This window comes from Neophocaena asiaeorientalis, unplaced genomic scaffold, assembly GCF_003031525.2.
Source record: "Neophocaena asiaeorientalis asiaeorientalis breed wild unplaced genomic scaffold, Neophocaena_asiaeorientalis_V1.1 scaffold188, whole genome shotgun sequence".
NCBI lineage: Eukaryota > Metazoa > Chordata > Mammalia > Artiodactyla > Phocoenidae > Neophocaena > Neophocaena asiaeorientalis.
Window position 1 is genome coordinate 4,958,960 of NW_020174156.1, and position 17,334 is coordinate 4,976,293.

Consider the following 17,334-nt stretch of genomic DNA (forward strand, 5'->3'; position numbering starts at 1 on the left):
TTCGCTCTAAAAGTTTTGGGAAGATGGAATTATGAAGTTGCCTGAAAAATGACAGAAGGTAGTGGAACAAAACTGTGAATACGTTGTTCAATGAAGTTCTTGGTGAAAATGAAAAATGTGTGTTTTATGTTTACTTTAAAACTGAAGGAACTTTTTGGCTAACCCAATACGTATCAGTTTACCTTTGTTTTTATTTTATTTTTGGCTGCTTTGGGTCTTTGTTGCTGTGCACGGGCTCTCTCTAGTTGTGGCGAGCAGGGGCTACTCTTTGTTGTGGTGTGTGGGCTTCTCATTGCGGTGGCTTCTCTTGCTGTGGAGCACGGGCTCTAGGCACGTGGGCTTCAGTAGTTGCAGCACACGGGCTCAGTAGTTGCGACATGCAGGCCCTAGAGAGCACGGGCTTCAGTAGTTGTGGCACGTGGGCTTAGTAGTTGCAGCATGCGGGCTCTAGGGCATGCAGGCTTCAGTGGTTGTGGTGTGTGGGCTCAGTAGTTGTGGTTCACAGGCTCAGTAGTTGTGATGCACGGGCTTAGTTGGTCCGTGGCATGTGAGATCGAACACTGGCAGGCAGATTCTCAACCACTGTGCCACCAGGGAAGTCCCTCAGCTTACCTTTTAACACACTTAAGTCCACTGGGAACCATAAAATAAATGTAATGGAATGAAATTTAAAAATAAACTGAGGTTAGGTTAAACAACTTGCCTAAGATTAGAAGCAGAGTTGGGAATTGAAGCAAAGCATATATGACTCTGGAACCCAGTCTCTCAATCACTCCACTTCGCCTCCTTGGAAGGGCATTTCGTTAGATCTCTCCGCTGAATCTAATGATCCTCCCTCTTATTCAAGCTTTACTCCAATAGCTTTCCAGACCCCTTACTTCCTCCTTGTACTTCAGTGACTATTCCTTATCCATACCATTGTGGGCTCCTCCCCCCACCCCTTCCCACCCCCAATTCATTTCTTAAATATTTATGTTTTTCCAGATCTATCTTTGGTCAGCTAGTTAAGAAACTTCCCTCCTGGGAGGAAGGAAAGATACAGACGTGTATGAGATATGAGCCATCTCTACCTTCCTTTACAAAAAACACAAAAAAATCATCAGAAGGATACAGTCAAGGAATTTCACCAACAGTGGTTTTTACTCAAGATCCAACTGGAGCTGTTTATCACAATCTCTGCAGTTGTACTGAAATTACTAACTAAGGCAATTTTAAACTAATAATTTAACAGAAATTAGTTTGGTATAAGAGTAGTGCTCTCTTAATTACTGTAACTTCTTTACTAGGTTCTTTCTCAACATGAATATTTGATTCATTTAACACATTTTAAATAACTTGATCATACAGTGAAAGCACTGTTAGTTGAGCAGAAGGCAGCATATCAATTATCCTTTAAAAAGTTCAGCTGTACCAGTTACAAATATCAAAAAATATCAATGGGTCATTGTATCCAAGCCAACTTATTAAATAAAATGGAAAAAAATACAATTGCATAATTCAAATAGACTTCTCTCTACACTTCTTAAAATGTCCACAGAATTTTTTCTAAAACAAGGCATTATGTAGCCTGTACAATTATATTGCTGTGTTAATGAACAGTTATTTTAATCCATGTAAGACAAAGACATACAAATATTTCTTAACTATTAATAATTTTCATATGGATCATGAAAGCTCAGGTAAGGCATGAAAAAATATTTTAAACTGTACTTTAAAAATTTAAATGTAAACTACTTTTACCTACTAGTAGTCTATCAGAAAAGTTTGCTATTATTATAATTAAATTCTCTAATGTTCTGCTTTCATCTCTGCAATCCTGATTCATAATTCCTATACTTTATTTATTTAAAAAAACCCTAAACCCTTAATGAATTAGTTAAGGTATTTAAAGCTTTTATGATCATTCTCAGAAGAATGTAAAAACACACTTGCTTACCCACCCCAAGTAGTCTTCCAGTTACAGATGTTCCCATGTGGCTTTCTTTCTCAAGAAGTTGGCCAAAAATCTAAAGCTGTATGGAGTGAGTGGATAAGAGAGGAAAATAGAAGAGATGCTGACATTGTAGTATAGGCACTAAGTTTTGCTTTTTTATTTTGCTACCAAATTTCTCATTACACTGAACATTTTTAAGTGCCCCAAAACTAACATGATTCAGCCTCTTGTAAACTGAAGGCAGTCTGTTTTGTCTGTGTTCCAGGAAAAAATAAGGTGCTGCTCTCAAGTCTGTTTCCCTTCACCTAACTGGTTTGTTCTGGCACAGTTCATTCTCTCACCAAACATTTACCGAACGCCTATTATGTGCCAAGAACTGGGGCTACACATGAATTAGATACAGGCCCAGTTCTCCAGGAGTTTACCGTCTAAGAAGGAAAAGAGAGGTTTAAGGGCATATTCACAGACGTCCATAATCCATTACCCTAAGCCCTAAGGGCCAAATGCATTTCAGAATTTGGGAGTCTACAGATTTTTAAAAGATTTTTTAAAAGCTTTTCAGATTTTTTTTTTTTTGGTCGCACCGCATGGTTTGTGGGCTCTTAGTTCCCCAACCAGGCATCAAACCCGCGCCCTTGGCAATGAAAGCGTAGAGTCTTAACCACTGGACCACTGGGGAATTCCCAGGTTTTCAGATTTTAAAAGGTATATTCATCACATATTTCATTCCACACCAACTGGACTCCTGGGCAGCAGCCACATAATCCAGAAGGAGTACTTCTGCAGCAAAATGTAAGTGTCGTCACAACTAGGTGGGGAAAAAGTAGACTAGCAACAGTTTCACGTTAGTTCAAGTTAGGTTGTGCCACCAAACGAGTTCAAATCACATAAGGTTTTGCCACTAAATGATATATGAAAAAACTGCAGTTTCAAAGCATTCTGGATCTCCAAATTATGGATAAGAGATTCTTTTTCTTTTTTTTAAAGCAAATAACAGTTTATCTAAAAGATGTTTGAGGCATTCCCAAGAAATGAATACTTTTCCAGGAAACACAATCTATTACGTAGTGATTAATCACTGTCTCATTATACAGTTAAAGCAAATCTCGGTATAACAAATGATTTCCTACAAAATTGATGGCTACAAGAGATGTGGCTGGCAACACAAATCAACTTCTCAAGTATAAGCGGCCAATCCTGATTCTGAGCCTCCACCTTCTCATTGCAAAAGCCAAACAAACTTAGCTTGATCCGTGATTCTCAACCCTTGTGGCACACAGAACCACGTAAGCTGGTAAGAGATTCTTGACCTATAATATATAAGAGGAGGATTACCTGGATGACCCCTGATGTTAAAAGATACTTAGTATTTAGCCAGTCAAGAGATGACATTTATTAAGCACTTACTATGTGTCATGCACTGTTCACAACTCTTCACAGTAACTCATTTAACGACCTCAAATTAACCTCAAAAGGTAAGTACTAATATCATCCTCATTTTACAGATGAGGAAACTACATGTTTTGGAGGTTATGAACCTCACCCAAGTTCACACAACCTAATGAGAGTTGGAGTATGACTATACTTACTGTGTGATTCCAGAAACTGTTTAACTTCTGAGTCTCAATTCCCTCATCTGTACAGTGGAGACACTAATGTCTACACCCAAGTGATTGTTTTAGGGATTAAATAACACACATTAACAAAACGTCCTTGGAACTTTAAGTCAGAGCTAACTTGGCCTAACAAGGGAAATATATGAAGAGGGTATAATCATAAACATGACTCAGGCCAATATTCGTATCTGTTGATGGATCAATAGATATAACACAATAATACTTTAAACAAAAAAGGAAAATAGAATTATTACCAGAAAGAATTCTGTTCATGGCCTCAGCATCCCAATTCTCCTGCAGTGTAACCTCTTCTTTCTCTCCTCAGCTCCTTGAGAAGCACTGAAGCTTCCTCCCTGACTCTAGAAGGTATAAGTTTGCTGGGAGAGGACCTAAACTACCTCTACCCCGTTTGCACTCTTACTTATAGACTAGGACTCTCTAACGAGCGTGGAGGAGGAAGATTCAGAGGGGGAGAGGATAGGAGAGAAAACATCCAATCATTTAAAGGGCTATCTCAGGGACTTCCCTGGTGGCTCAGTGGTTAAGAATCTGCCCGCCAATGCAGGGGACATGGGTTTGAGCCCTGGTCCAGGAAGATCCCACATGCCATGGGGCAACTAAGCCCATGCACCACAACTACTGAGCCTGTGCTCTAGAGCCCACGAGCCACAACTACTGAGCCCGCACTCCACAACTACTGAAGCCCATGTGCTCTAGGGCCCACGTGCCGCAACTACTGAAGCCCGTGCACCTAGAGCCCGTGCTCCGCAACAAGAGAAGCCACCACAATGAGAAGCCCGCGCACTGCAACGAAGAGTAGCTCCTGCTCGCCGCAACTAGAGAAAGCCTGTGTGCAGCTATGAAGACCCAACGCAGCCAAAAATAAATAAATTAACAAATTAATTTTTTAAAAAGGGGGCTATCTCAAACTACACCCACCTCCTGAAGATCTCAATACCTGACTCTCCAACAGCACCTTGCCCATCTCACTCCAATGCTGTGACTCTTGGATCGGGGCATTATTAATGTCATATCAATCAGGTGTGTAAGGGAAGAAACATGGTTCATAACCACTAATTTAACCAAATAGCCTAATCAGTAGTTCTCAGAGGGTGGGGACCAGTAGCATCAGCATCACTGAGGATCTTGCTGGAAATGCAAACTTTTAGGCCCTTTGCCAGGCCAAAAGAACCAGAGACTCTGAGATGGAGCCCAGCAATCTGTGGTTAACAAGCATGCCAGGTTATTCTGATGCCTCCTGGAGTTTGAGAACCACAGGTCTAAACTCTTGTCTAAAACCACTGGATTGGAGGAAACCTCAAGGGTGTGTGTTCATTTATTAAGAAGTTCCTAAAAAACTAAATGGCATTTATATTATCTTCCTGGTCAAACACAACACCTAGATACTTAAAAAAAGATAAAGATAATGGATGGAAAACATAATTACAGAAAGTAATCATTCCCATTCCAATTGGTTTTAAAACAGAGCAAACCTGGGACTTCCCTGGTGGCGCAGTGGTTAAGAATCCGCCTGCCAATGTAGGGGACATGGGTTGGAGCCTTGGTCCGGGAAGATCCCACATGCCGCGGAGCAACTAAGCCCGTGCACCACAGCTGCTGAGCCTGCGAGCCACGGCTGCTGAGCCCACGTGCTACAGCCGCTGAGCCTGTATGCCTAGAGCCCATGCTCCGCAACGGGAGAAGTCACCACAATGAGAAGCCCACGCACTGCAACGAAGACCCAACACAGCCAAAAATAAATAAACAAATAAATAAATAATAGAGCAAAACTATTCCCCATATCTGAATTATGAAATTTTTTAGTTTTATTTTTCTGAAGGATAGCTTGGGAATGAGAAAAGAAGCAACAGGAAAAAAGAAATTTCCATATACATTTCCTATTTCAACACTCACACCTTAACATATTTTTTACAAAGAAATCATTAACAATTCCTTGACGTATTTCAGGTGTTATCTTCCCTTTCCTCAAGGGAAACAATGCATCTGGTAAAATCTTTATTTTCTTTCTTTTTTTTTTGGCAGCCATTGCCTTCTTTAAAATAATCTACTTGTATTTGGTCTTGCTTTACTCTTTAAGAAATATAAGAATGAAATAAACACCAGGATTGAAAAGGACAACTTAAGAACCAAGCTATCTTCTATGTTGAAATACCCATGTCCCCTGAAAAGACAGATACTTGAAAACAATGTTTTAAATTCAAGTCTTAAATGTATTAATCTTTGTTAAAGTAGCAAAGTATATGAGAAAATACCCCGAAGAAAACAGTGTTTCGTGTATCCTTGGAATTAACTAAAAAAGGAACTTGGATTATGAAATGCCAAAACTGACTTTTATATATTTTTCTTTAAAACAAAAAAACCCACTTGTGATTAAGTTTTCTTAACAAGGCACAACAGGATCAGTCTACACATAGTCATAAATCAATCAACAAGAAACCAAGTTCTTTATCTAAGTGTCATAAACAGATCCACTTAGGGTGAACACTTTGACTCCTTTTTTTTTTTTTTTTTTTTTCTGGTGGTACGTGGGCCTCTCACTGTTGTGGCCTCTCCCGTTGCGGAGCACAGGCTCCGGACGCGCAGGCTCAACGGTCATGGCTCACGTGCCTAGCTGCTTCGCGGCATGTGGGATCTTCCTGGACCTTCCACTCAACAAACATGTATTTAACACCTACCCTGCACCAGGCACAAGAACTGACCCATCCCAATCAGAAAAATTCATCTTCTCACAAGAAAGATAATAATTACATTAAGATGTAAGTGCCGCAATACTGAACATATTTAGAGTGTTATGTCACCAAAACCAAATGTTTCATGAGAATGTGACTGAACTCAACATACTAAGGATTTCCCTCAAACTAAATGCAATACATTCCAAAAACACTGTCTGTGAATCCACTGAAACCACTTTCAGTATGCTTGTATTTTTAGCTGTACAACCTCTTAAAGTAACCAGTTCTATAAATTCGCTGTCAGAGATGTAAAATAGGAGGGTATTTCCTTTTACTTAGTCCTCAAACTACTTTCTCTAAGTTGCAACGCCTCTAGTTTTAGTATTTCCAAGGCTTCGTGAACCAAACATTAGGAAAATGAATTACGATTATGTACATTACAGATCATAACCTTGTCAGCCCGTCTTTTCTCATATGACTTCACTCAAATATTATCACCTCTTGGATTTTTTTGATAGGACCATGCATGGTTCATCTTTGTACCACTAAGTCACAAAGTCTTATACCCTTTAAAGTCACATAATTTGCTTTTGTTTTACCAGAAACAACACAAACTCACCAGAACTGATTACATATTACTCTTGGTTATATCTAAAAATTTTTTTTAAATTAATTCCACCGCTAAAGGATGAAAATATGACAGCTGGATACATCAGAATTTCATCCAACAAATTTTTATGAGTGCCTAGCAGGCATCAATCATGATCTAACTCATTTGCTGAGTTGGCTCGACAGCACAAAATGTGACTTGCGTAATTAACATATTCATAGAACGGTAGCTACAATTCCGTATGTTCAGTTTTAATAAAAATAAAATATCTTAAAATTACCAATAATAAGTCGAAATAGAGTATAGCACTCAGTGCCTTTCTCCCTGGGCAGATTTCATTCTTTCTAACATAAAGCTATAATGCCTATGCACGAGGTAAAACTTTGGAAGTTTTACTAATTAAGAAGCAAGTGTACTTATATGATGTTGGTCTGAGATGAACAGATATCCACCAATGCTACTTCAGTATCACACTTTCTTTACCAAAATGTCATCTGATTGCTCTCTTGGGTTTAGACTAACAGCTAATTAATAACCCACACTAGCTATTTGCAACTCCACTCCATCCCCAGCTCCCTACTCCTACAATTAATATCCTCAAAATCCATCAATCAACAGAGAGTTTATCTCCACCAGGTGGCTTGAACAGTGTACTCACTTTTAGTTACATTTACATTGTAGTCGCATACAGTTTTAGTCTACTGCTCAGACTGTCCTATTGATGTTTTCATCCTGCCACACTCACTATCACATACACCAATACTGCCCTTCAGCAGCCTTGAGGAAACACACATTGCTCCTGATGCTTCACAATCCCTTCATAACCTGTCTCTCTATCATCTCTAGAAACTATACAGATGTTCCCTCATGGAAAGATTAGTTATAACCATGGGGGAAATTTACATACAAACATTTCTCTCCTTTTTTATATTTTAAGGCATGGAGGAGTCTTTGTGTGTGTTTTTAAATTCATTTTCCCCCAAAATCTTCCTTAGTGGCGCATTAATAATTAATAAACATAATAAAATTCCTTGTTGATAAAGTTTAATTCCCAAAAGTAAAGGTTAACATAACCATGAAAACTAGTATCTATTAAAACTTTTAAAATACCAACTGCTTTTGCTTTTTTACACCAAACGACAAGGAGACCACATTTTTCAAAAAGTTTATTCTCTCCCAACAACTTCCCTAGGGGCACATTTAGTAAGCAATGCACATAATGACATCCCTTGTTGACGAATTTCAATTTCCTTAAGTAATTAGCTGTCTACCATTTTTCCATTTAAATACATAATTTAATTTACAGAAGCCTAGAAAGTAAAATTGTTTCAAATTATTTCCTTATAAAACTAGTCATTATAAGCCTTGTTAATTATCCTAAATACCATGTATTGATATAATCTATGTCACATGCCAGTTGTACAACAGAGCCTCATTCAGTTTAAGTTGCATTACTGGGGTTTTAATTTCACAAACCAAAGAGTTAACGTTCAATTTTCGTATTTTAAACAATTCCTGGGTAAAGGTGTTTAGGTGGGGAACTCATAAAAATTGAAGGGGAAAAAAACAGAGTCAAGCCATTGGTAAATGTCATCATAACAAAAATACCAAAACTTCCTATGTAAGAGCCCAGAGGTTATTAGCACTTGGAGCACAGGAGCCACTGTCCTCATCTTTGTCCCTACCAAAGTAGTGTTCTCACTTTATGATACAGATTCTATCAATTTCTCTATAGCTAAAAATGTATTACAAATTACATGATGAAGAAGAAAAAGTAAGGCTTCTAAAAACATGGTAGGACTCCCCTGGTGACACAGTGGTTAAGAATCCACCTGCCAATGCAGGGGACACGGGTTCGAGCCCTGGTCCGGGAAGATCTCACATGCCACGGAGCAACTAAGCCCATACGCCACAACTACTGAGCCTGAGCTCTAGAGCCCGCGAACCACAACTACTGAGCCCACCTGCCACAACTTCTGAAGCCCGCGTGCCTAGAGCCTGTGCTCCACAACAAGAGAAGCCACCACAATGAGAAGCACACGCACCACAACGAAGAGTAGCCCCCGCTTGATGCAGCTAGAGAAAGCCCGCGTGCAGCAACGAAGACCCAACACAGCCAAAAATAAATTTAAAAATAAATAAATAAATAATAAAACATGGTATTTTTGAAGAGGTAAGAATGAATGTTTAAAGACAGTCATTACCCAATTGTTTATATAACCAAAAATTATAAAAATAAATCAATTGGAGAGCTAAAGGTGAAACTGGGGGAAAAAATTTTAAGCTGTATATTGCCTTAAATGTTAAATATGGACATTAAGAGAAACTTTATATTATTTTATCAAGTCAATAGTACACAAGTGTTGAAATCATTTAATGTGATTTCTACTTCAAAACAGATTAAATAAGATATAGTTCTCAAATTCTGTAAGAAAAAGCTCTCCATAATACATACTAGGAAAGTGGTATTCAGGAACACAAGCTGTAAACTTATCAAGCCTTTTTTTTTTTTGGCTGTGCTGCCCAACCAGGGATTGAACCTGTGCCCCTTGCAGTGGAAGCACAGGAGTCCTAACCACTGGACTGCCAGAGAATTCCCCTTATCAAGCATTTTTGTTGTTGTTATTCATAACTATTACACCAAAGGAAATTCTTTGGTGCCTGTACCATTCATAGGACATTAGTAGGAAGGCTGTAGTGAAGCACAGTAGTTAAGAGTGCTGCCTCTAGTACCCAACTGTTGGGGTTTGAATACTGGCTTTTCCCCTGGCATATGTTAACTGACAACTGGAAAAGTCAACAAAAGTTAGCTGACATTATTAGTACAGTTGAGAAAAAGATGTCTTTGCACTAAAGATGGAAAAATGTTAAAAATATTTTAAGAGAATTATATTTAAGCAGAAATTATTTTAAGTAATCAAAACATTTTGGAGCTAGTTTTATTTTTCATCCTAAGCCAGAAAGTTCTTTAAATCTAACTACTGCCAGTTTTCTTTTCATTCTTTCCAACCTTATTATGGTTAATTTTGAGGCTTACCTAAAATTTAAATTTTCAAATCTTTGTAACTTAAAAGTTAATTATCCAGTTTGTGATCAAGACTCATCCACTTTTATTTCTTCCTACTGACCTACTCTACTATCTCCTGCTTATTAGTACTCCCTCCACCAGAGGGCAGACAAAAGAAAGATGAAGTTGTGAAACACAAAGCTGATAACCTGTTAGCTTCCAGAAAACCTGGAGCAGTGTCACCAAAAAACAGCACCGATGTTATGGGATTCTCTGAGACAGTCTTCTCCAATTGCCATAGTGTTAAATAAAATACAGCCAGAAAGTTGGCAAATATTAATTCATGCATTTATTCGTTCATTCAACAAATATCTGAATTCCAACCACATGCCTGGCACATTCCAGGCTCCAGGGATTCAGCAGTAAACAAAACAAAGTCTCCCGTGGTCATGGAGCTTTATTCTATATTTGTCTAGGAGAAGATTACAAAGGTCATGAATAAATAACAATTTCAAGTACAGAAAAGTACTACGCAGGGGGGAAAAAAACCTGCAAGAAGTTAGAGGGTGACCAGGAAGGCTATTTTTAAATAAATTAATCTAAGTAAAGACCTGAAGGAAATGAGCCATGCCTTAAATGGAGAAGAGCATTCCAGGTACAAGAAATAGTATTGATAAATGCAAAGGCCCTGAGGCAGAAACTAACCTGGCAAACTGAATCAACAGGAGAGAGTAGAGTAAGGCTGGAGGGGAGTAAGCAAAGCAGAAGATATAACAGAGGTGGGTAAGAGCCCAAACATGTGATCATGTAGGCCTCCTGACCATAATAAAAACTTCAGTTTTCATCTAACAGTAATGTGTTCTGATGACTGGGAGATATAATCTGATTTGATTGATACCTTTTAAAGTTCATGCTGGCTGCTAGACGACACAGACACCGAAAGCTGAAAGACCAGTTAGGCACTACTACAGTAGTCTGGACCAGGAAAGATGGTGGTTTGACAAGAGGGTAGTGGCAGTGGAGGTGATGAAAAACAGACAAATTTGGAATAATTCTTAAGTTAGAGGCCATAATACTTGCCAATGGAGGAACAGATATAGGATGAGTCAATCAGGGTAACTCTTAGGAGTTTTAGACTGAACAACTGGGTGGATAGTGATACCATTTACTGAGTTGGAAAAGAATAAGAAGCCACAGCCAGTGAGGCAGGATGAAAATCAGAGTTAGTGTCCCATAAGTCAAGGGAAAAAATGCTTCAGTAAGGAAGGAGTTATCTATCACTCGTGTCAAACGTGGCTGAGAGATCTAACTTGGCAAGACTGACATCCCTGGTGACCTTGAATGGTTTTGTGGCATAGGAAGGATAAAGTCTCTGGAGTAGGTTCAGAAGAAGAGGGAGAGGAGGAATTGAGAAGCAGATACAGCCTACATGGAATCTTTCCAAGATTTTTGGATACTAAGTAGCTTTATTACTTTTTGAAGTTTTAACTTTCCATGTTTTTGGAATTTCAAACTTAAAGTTCAAAATTTTAATATAGTGAATACTCTTATTCCCTTCACCTAGATTCACCGGTTGTTAACATTTGCCACATTTGCTTTATTGCTCTCTCTATATGTAATAATTATTATTGCTTATCCATTTGAGAGTAAATTGAAGATATTTTGACCCTTTACTCCTAAATAATTCACTGTGTATCTTCTAAGAACAAGGGCATTTTCCTACATAACTACAGTACAATTATCAAATTCAGGAAATTTAACATATGTTACATTTGATACAATATTATTTAATATTCAGTACATATTCAAGTTTAATATTTAATATTCAGTACATATTCAAGTTTTGCCAATGTCTCCATAATGTTCTTAGAGTAACTGGATTTCCCAAAACCCAAGATCCAATCCAGGATTATGCATTGCATTTAACTGACAGGTCTCCTGAACTTCCTTTAATCTGGAACAGTTCCTTTGCCTTTCTTTGTCTTTCATGACATTAACATGTTGGAAGAGTACAAGTCAGTTACTTGGTAGAACAATCCTCAGTTAAGGTCCCTCAACTGTTTCCTTGTGATTAGATTTTGGTTACACATTTCAGAAATACCACAGAAAAGTAATGACATCCCTATTTCAAGCATGTCAAAAGGAACATTTTTTTTCTAACATCTTTATTGGAGTATAATTGCTTTACAATGGTGTGTTAGTTTCTGCTTTATAACAGAGTGAATCAGCTATACATATACATATATCCCCATATCTCCTCCCTCTTGTGTCTCCCTCCCACCCTCCCTATCCCACCCCTCTAGGTGGTCATAAAGCACCGACCTGATCTCCCTGTGCCATGCGACTGCTTCCCACTAGCTATCTATTTTACATTTGGTAGTGTATATATATCCATGCCACTTTCTCACTTCGTCCCAGCTCACCCTTCCCCCTCCCCGTGTCCTCAAGTCCATTCTCTACATCTGAGTCTTTATTCCTGTCCTGCCCCTAGGTTCTTCAGAACCATTTTTTTTCTTTTTTAGAATCCATATATATGTGTTAGCATATGGCATTTGTTTTTCTCTTTCTGACTTACTTCACTCTGTATGACAGACTCTAGGTCCACCTACCTCACTACAAATAACTCAGTTTCATTCCTTTTTATGGCTGAGTAATATTCCATTGTATATATGTGCCACATCTTCTTTATCCATTCATCTGTCGATGGACACTTAGGTTGCTTCCATGTCCTGGCTATTGTAAATAGAGCTGCAATGAACATTTTGGTACATGACTCTTTTTGAATTCTGGTTTTCTCAGGGTATATACCCAGGAGTGGAATTGCTGGGTCATATGGTAGTTCTATTTTTAGTTTTTTAAGGAACCTCCATACTGTTCTCCATAGTAGCTGTATCAATGTACATTCCCACCAACAGGGCAAGAGGGTTAAAAGGAACATGTTTATCCCACTACTGGTGATGTTAATTTTGATCACTTGACCAAAGTGGTATATGCCAGATTTCTCCACTGTGAAGTTACTGTCTTCTCCTTGGTTGTTAATCTCCAGAGAGATCACTGGAAACAGTAGTAATACCTTTTTCCTCATCGACCTTTCTCTATTAGTAACACTTGCCTGAATCAGTATTATCATGATGGTTGCAAACTAGTGACTTTTCTAACTCTATTGTTCCTTCTACAGTTTTTATTGGTGGTCTACCAGGAACAGTTTTTCCCTTTTTCTTATTTTATTTATTTATTATGGACTTGTGGATTCTGTTTTCATTCAATGGGTTACATTACTATTATTAGTCATTTTGATGCTCAAATTTTCCCAGATTTGTCTGTTCAAGCTAGTTCCTACATCCCTTTGACATGCCCCCATTATTTTTTTGAACCCTTCCTTATTTTGTGTTCTAGGCTCAGCTTATACTTTCCCTTCCCCAGCTCTTGAATCAGCTATTTAGGTCTGTGCACTGGTTGTGCTCACTGCTACTAGGGTGTCATTACTTCTAGCCCTTTCATCAGACAGAGCTAGGAATTATATGCATGTCTGTATTAATGTAGGTATATATATATTTTTATTATTTTTTTTTTTTTTTGCAGTACACAGGCCTCTCACCGTTGTGGCCTCTCCCGCTGCAGAGCACAGGCTCCAGACCCGCAGGCTCAGCGGCCATGGCTCACGGGCCCAGCTGCTCCGCGGCATGTGGGATCCTCTCAGACCGGGGCACGAACCCGCGTCCCCTGCATCGGCAGGAGGACCCCCAACCACTGTGCCACCAGGGAAGCCCAATGCAGGTATATTTTAATCATGAGTTCATATGTATAACTCTAATTCCAATCTAACACTATAGAGGTCTTCATTGCCTTCTTCTGTTCCATATTTTTTATTTCCCTTCTCCCACAGTGAAAACCCTAGCTCTCAAAATAGCAATGAATTTACTTATTTGCTCAATCCTACAAAACACACAAAATAGTTTCAGAACTGCTATATGTCTACACTATAGATAACAGCCTACTACACATGGTTCAAGGTTTTTTGTTTTTGTTGTTGGCAGTCCTTTCACCTTTAGGTTAAAGGCATATAATCAAAGTCCTGTGTTAAAAACTTACTTGGATTCATTTTTTTTCTTCTGAGAGTTTACGTTATTCACTAAAATACAGTTAGTTCATCTGTTGCTGTTTGTATTCAATTTTGGAGGCTTTTTTCTCCCAACCCTGTTAATTTCATTCTTGAACATATAAAACATTACCAAGTTTCCAAAGCTCATAACTACACAAAAAGGTATAATCAGAGCAATGCCATTCCCTCCACCATCCCTTTTACTCAGTTCCTACCCACCCCCTACAGATAGCTAGTTTCTGGTTACCTCTTCTCTATTTTTGTTCTATCAAAAGATTATGCTTTCTCAATGTGGAACAGAGAAATGGGACAGCATACTGGATCAAGAAAGAATTTTAAGATGGGAGACATAACAAAATGTTTGTATTATAATGTAAATGATTCCACAGAAACTGAAATTGAAGGTGGAGAAGGGATGGGGTAACTGCAGAAAGAAATATCTATCAAAATAACTTCTGGTTTAAATTTGAGGGATATCAAAAGGTTCCCATATTCCAAAATAGATGCCATCTTGTCTGTAACCTTCCAAATTAGTTATACCTATGGCTCTAGAGAACCTACATAAAATGGGGTTATTATTTTGGAAGGATAATTAAGCTATCACTACCTATTAATGTCAGTAGGAGAAATTCTGCCCTGGCAAGAGAGAGGTTTTGAACTTTGAGCTAGACATTTAAGCAGGAATAGAGAGGTGAGAAGAGAATGGGTGACATGAGGATCTGTGTAGTAACACAGATGGATAGTAATGATCGTGCTAGAAAATCAAACCCACATCTCTGGAACGTCTTGGAAATTTTACAAATATGCTATTGAGTAACTGAGGGCTATTCCTCATGTCCTGGCACTAAGTCAGTGTGGCACAGAGGGAAGAACATGAACTTTAGAGACAGAGTGGTCTGGCCTTAAATCCCAACTGAGTTACCTAACAGCTACATAACCACTGGCAAGTTACTTAACATCTCAGAGTCACAATTTTCTTACCTGTAGAACTGGATAATATCTCTTTTGCCAAGTTAATGTAGAATATAAACAGAATAATGTATAGAATTGCCCCTGGCCCAGAACATATGCTTAATAAGTAGTTCCTATAATAAATGCAGATAAACAAGGTAAAGAAATTACACAGTGTGTTTCAATAACATGCCTAGAAGAAATCAGTGAAATCACACCATCTCAGGCAGTATTTGGTAAGGGCAAAAAAAATGTCCAACACGTAGTTCCAATTCTCAATTTTCAAAATGTCCCAGAGTCTATTTTTAAAGTGTAAAAATATGTGCTGACATACTAAAGTGCCAATGATTTAAAAGAAACAATTCTGAGGAGATGTTGATCAAATGTTAAAAACTTCCAGTTAGGGACTTCCCTGGTGGTTCAGTGGTTAAGAATCCGCCTGCCAATGCAGGGGACACGGGTTCGAGCCCTGGTCTGGGAAGATTCCACATGCTGCAGAGCAACTAAGCCTGTGCGTCACAACTACTGAGCCCGCGTGCTACAACTACTGAAGCCCGCACGCCTAGAGCCCATGCTCTGAAACAAGAGAAGCCACCACAACGAAGACCCAAAGCAGCCAAAAATTAATTAATTAATTAATTAATTTAAAAAAACAACTTCCAGTTATAAGATGAATAAGTTCTGGGGGCTTAATGTACAACATGGTGACTACAGTTAACAATACTGTATTGCATACTTGAAAGTTGCTAAAAGAATAATCTTAAATGTCACACACACACAAAGGTGATGGATGTATTAACTAACTTTAACTGTGGTAATCATTTTGCAATTTATATATCTATCAAATCATCACGTTGTACACCTTAAACTTACACAATGTTATGCGCCAATTATATCTCAATAAAACTGGAGAAAATAATAAAAGAAGCAATACCAACAACTCTGAATAATCTCCTAAGTAATGCCTATGGCTCACAAAGAGATGAACATAAATGTATCAAAAGGCATATTAACCAATTTTATAATTTTATAAATGTGTATACACAAGAGAATTAAGGACGTTCAATAAAGCAATGTTTTAAAAGTTTCTATTTCACTTTCAAATTGATCTACAAACCAAAATGCAACATGGAAAGTCTTAAAGTGATCTTTAACTAAATACTGAAATATACAATAAACTTTCAGAATCTAGAATCAGTAATAACCCCAAAGCCCCACACTGAAGAGCCTTAAAATGCGCAATGGCAATAAGACACAAAGCATACAATTTTACCCGTCGTTTTCCTCGCCGACTAGAAATGACTTCTCTTTCATCTTAAATAAGTAGTGTGTGCTCTACCTCTGTTCTAGAAGACGCACTTAGAGGTCACAATCTCAGTATGCAATACCAAGACGATTAGAATTCATCAACAATTCAATGCCGAACGTCTTAAGAAAACTTTCCAGTAGGGTGCTAATCCACAGACCGAGCTATTTTGCTTGTGGAAGGAGAAAGATGCATCCACACCCTTTACTAAAAGAGAAAAGGAAGGAGTGGGAGAAAAGGGAAGAGAGAGAGAGATGCAAAATAACAAGACACTGCTTCTATAACCAAATGAAAGTCTGTTTTGAAACTCTGGGAGATTCTTCCTCTGCCGAAGAGCAATAAATATCAAAGTACAATACAAGGCAATCATTTGTGTTTTGAAAGCAGAAAAGAATGCGGAGAGAAAAGGAAAACATTTTATCATGTACTGAACTTACAAGTATTCAAAATCCTTAATTCCTTCCCCCCGCCAAATATTGGGCATCATCATATCCTTTACAAAATAAATTTAACACGAAACCACTGGACTCATTTTTAGCACTCGGTGGAGAACTTTTATCTCTCCTAGCGCTCACCACCCAATAACCCTTCTGGGAAGCCCTGAATAACCGCTATTCTCGGAACAAACGCACGCTCGCGTTCCAGTGCCCCGGAGGCGCCTCGGGGCGCGGAGAGAAACCTGGGGGTCTGGAGGCCAAGGACCATAGACCGCCCCTTCGCTGCCCAGGAAGTGCCCGAAGCGGCGGCCGAGCGGCTGGTCCCCGCACCGGAGCGGAGCGCCACCGAGGCGCGCCCGCCCCGTCCCTCCCGGGCAGGGTCCGCCTCCTGGAGTCCCCCGTCCCCGAGTCAGGAGGACCCCGCCGGCCGCGCCTCACGCCCCCTGAGGGAAGCCCGGGATGCCCCCACGGGGCGCACCGACAAGCCGCAGCTAGCGCGGCCGCCGCCTACCTGAAGGGAGCTTGGGCCCGTGTGGACTGGACGTGCGGAGGTCAGCTGGGCGCTCAGCAGCCCCTGGCGCGCGGAGCCGGCTTGCAGAGCGCAGAGTACCGCTGAGACCGGCGCCGCCGAAATCCGCCGACCACACCCAGGCCCGCGCCTCCCAGCAGCCAACTCCTC

The 17,334-nt window shown here is 39.4% G+C and overlaps 1 protein-coding gene across 2 annotated transcripts in view; it reads right to left on the bottom strand.

Annotated features, from left to right (window-relative positions):
* Positions 1-17,294, bottom strand: part of GNB4 (G protein subunit beta 4) — a 59,985-nt gene extending 42,691 nt beyond the window's left edge. The window contains exon 1 of one of the 2 annotated variants that reach the window (XM_024755123.1): positions 17,167-17,294. The gene's annotated coding sequence lies outside the window, so the exon portion shown is untranslated. The remainder of the gene's footprint in view (positions 1-17,166) is intronic. The other variant, XM_024755124.1, reaches the window with a different exon arrangement.
* Positions 17,295-17,334: the final 40 nt, after the last annotated feature.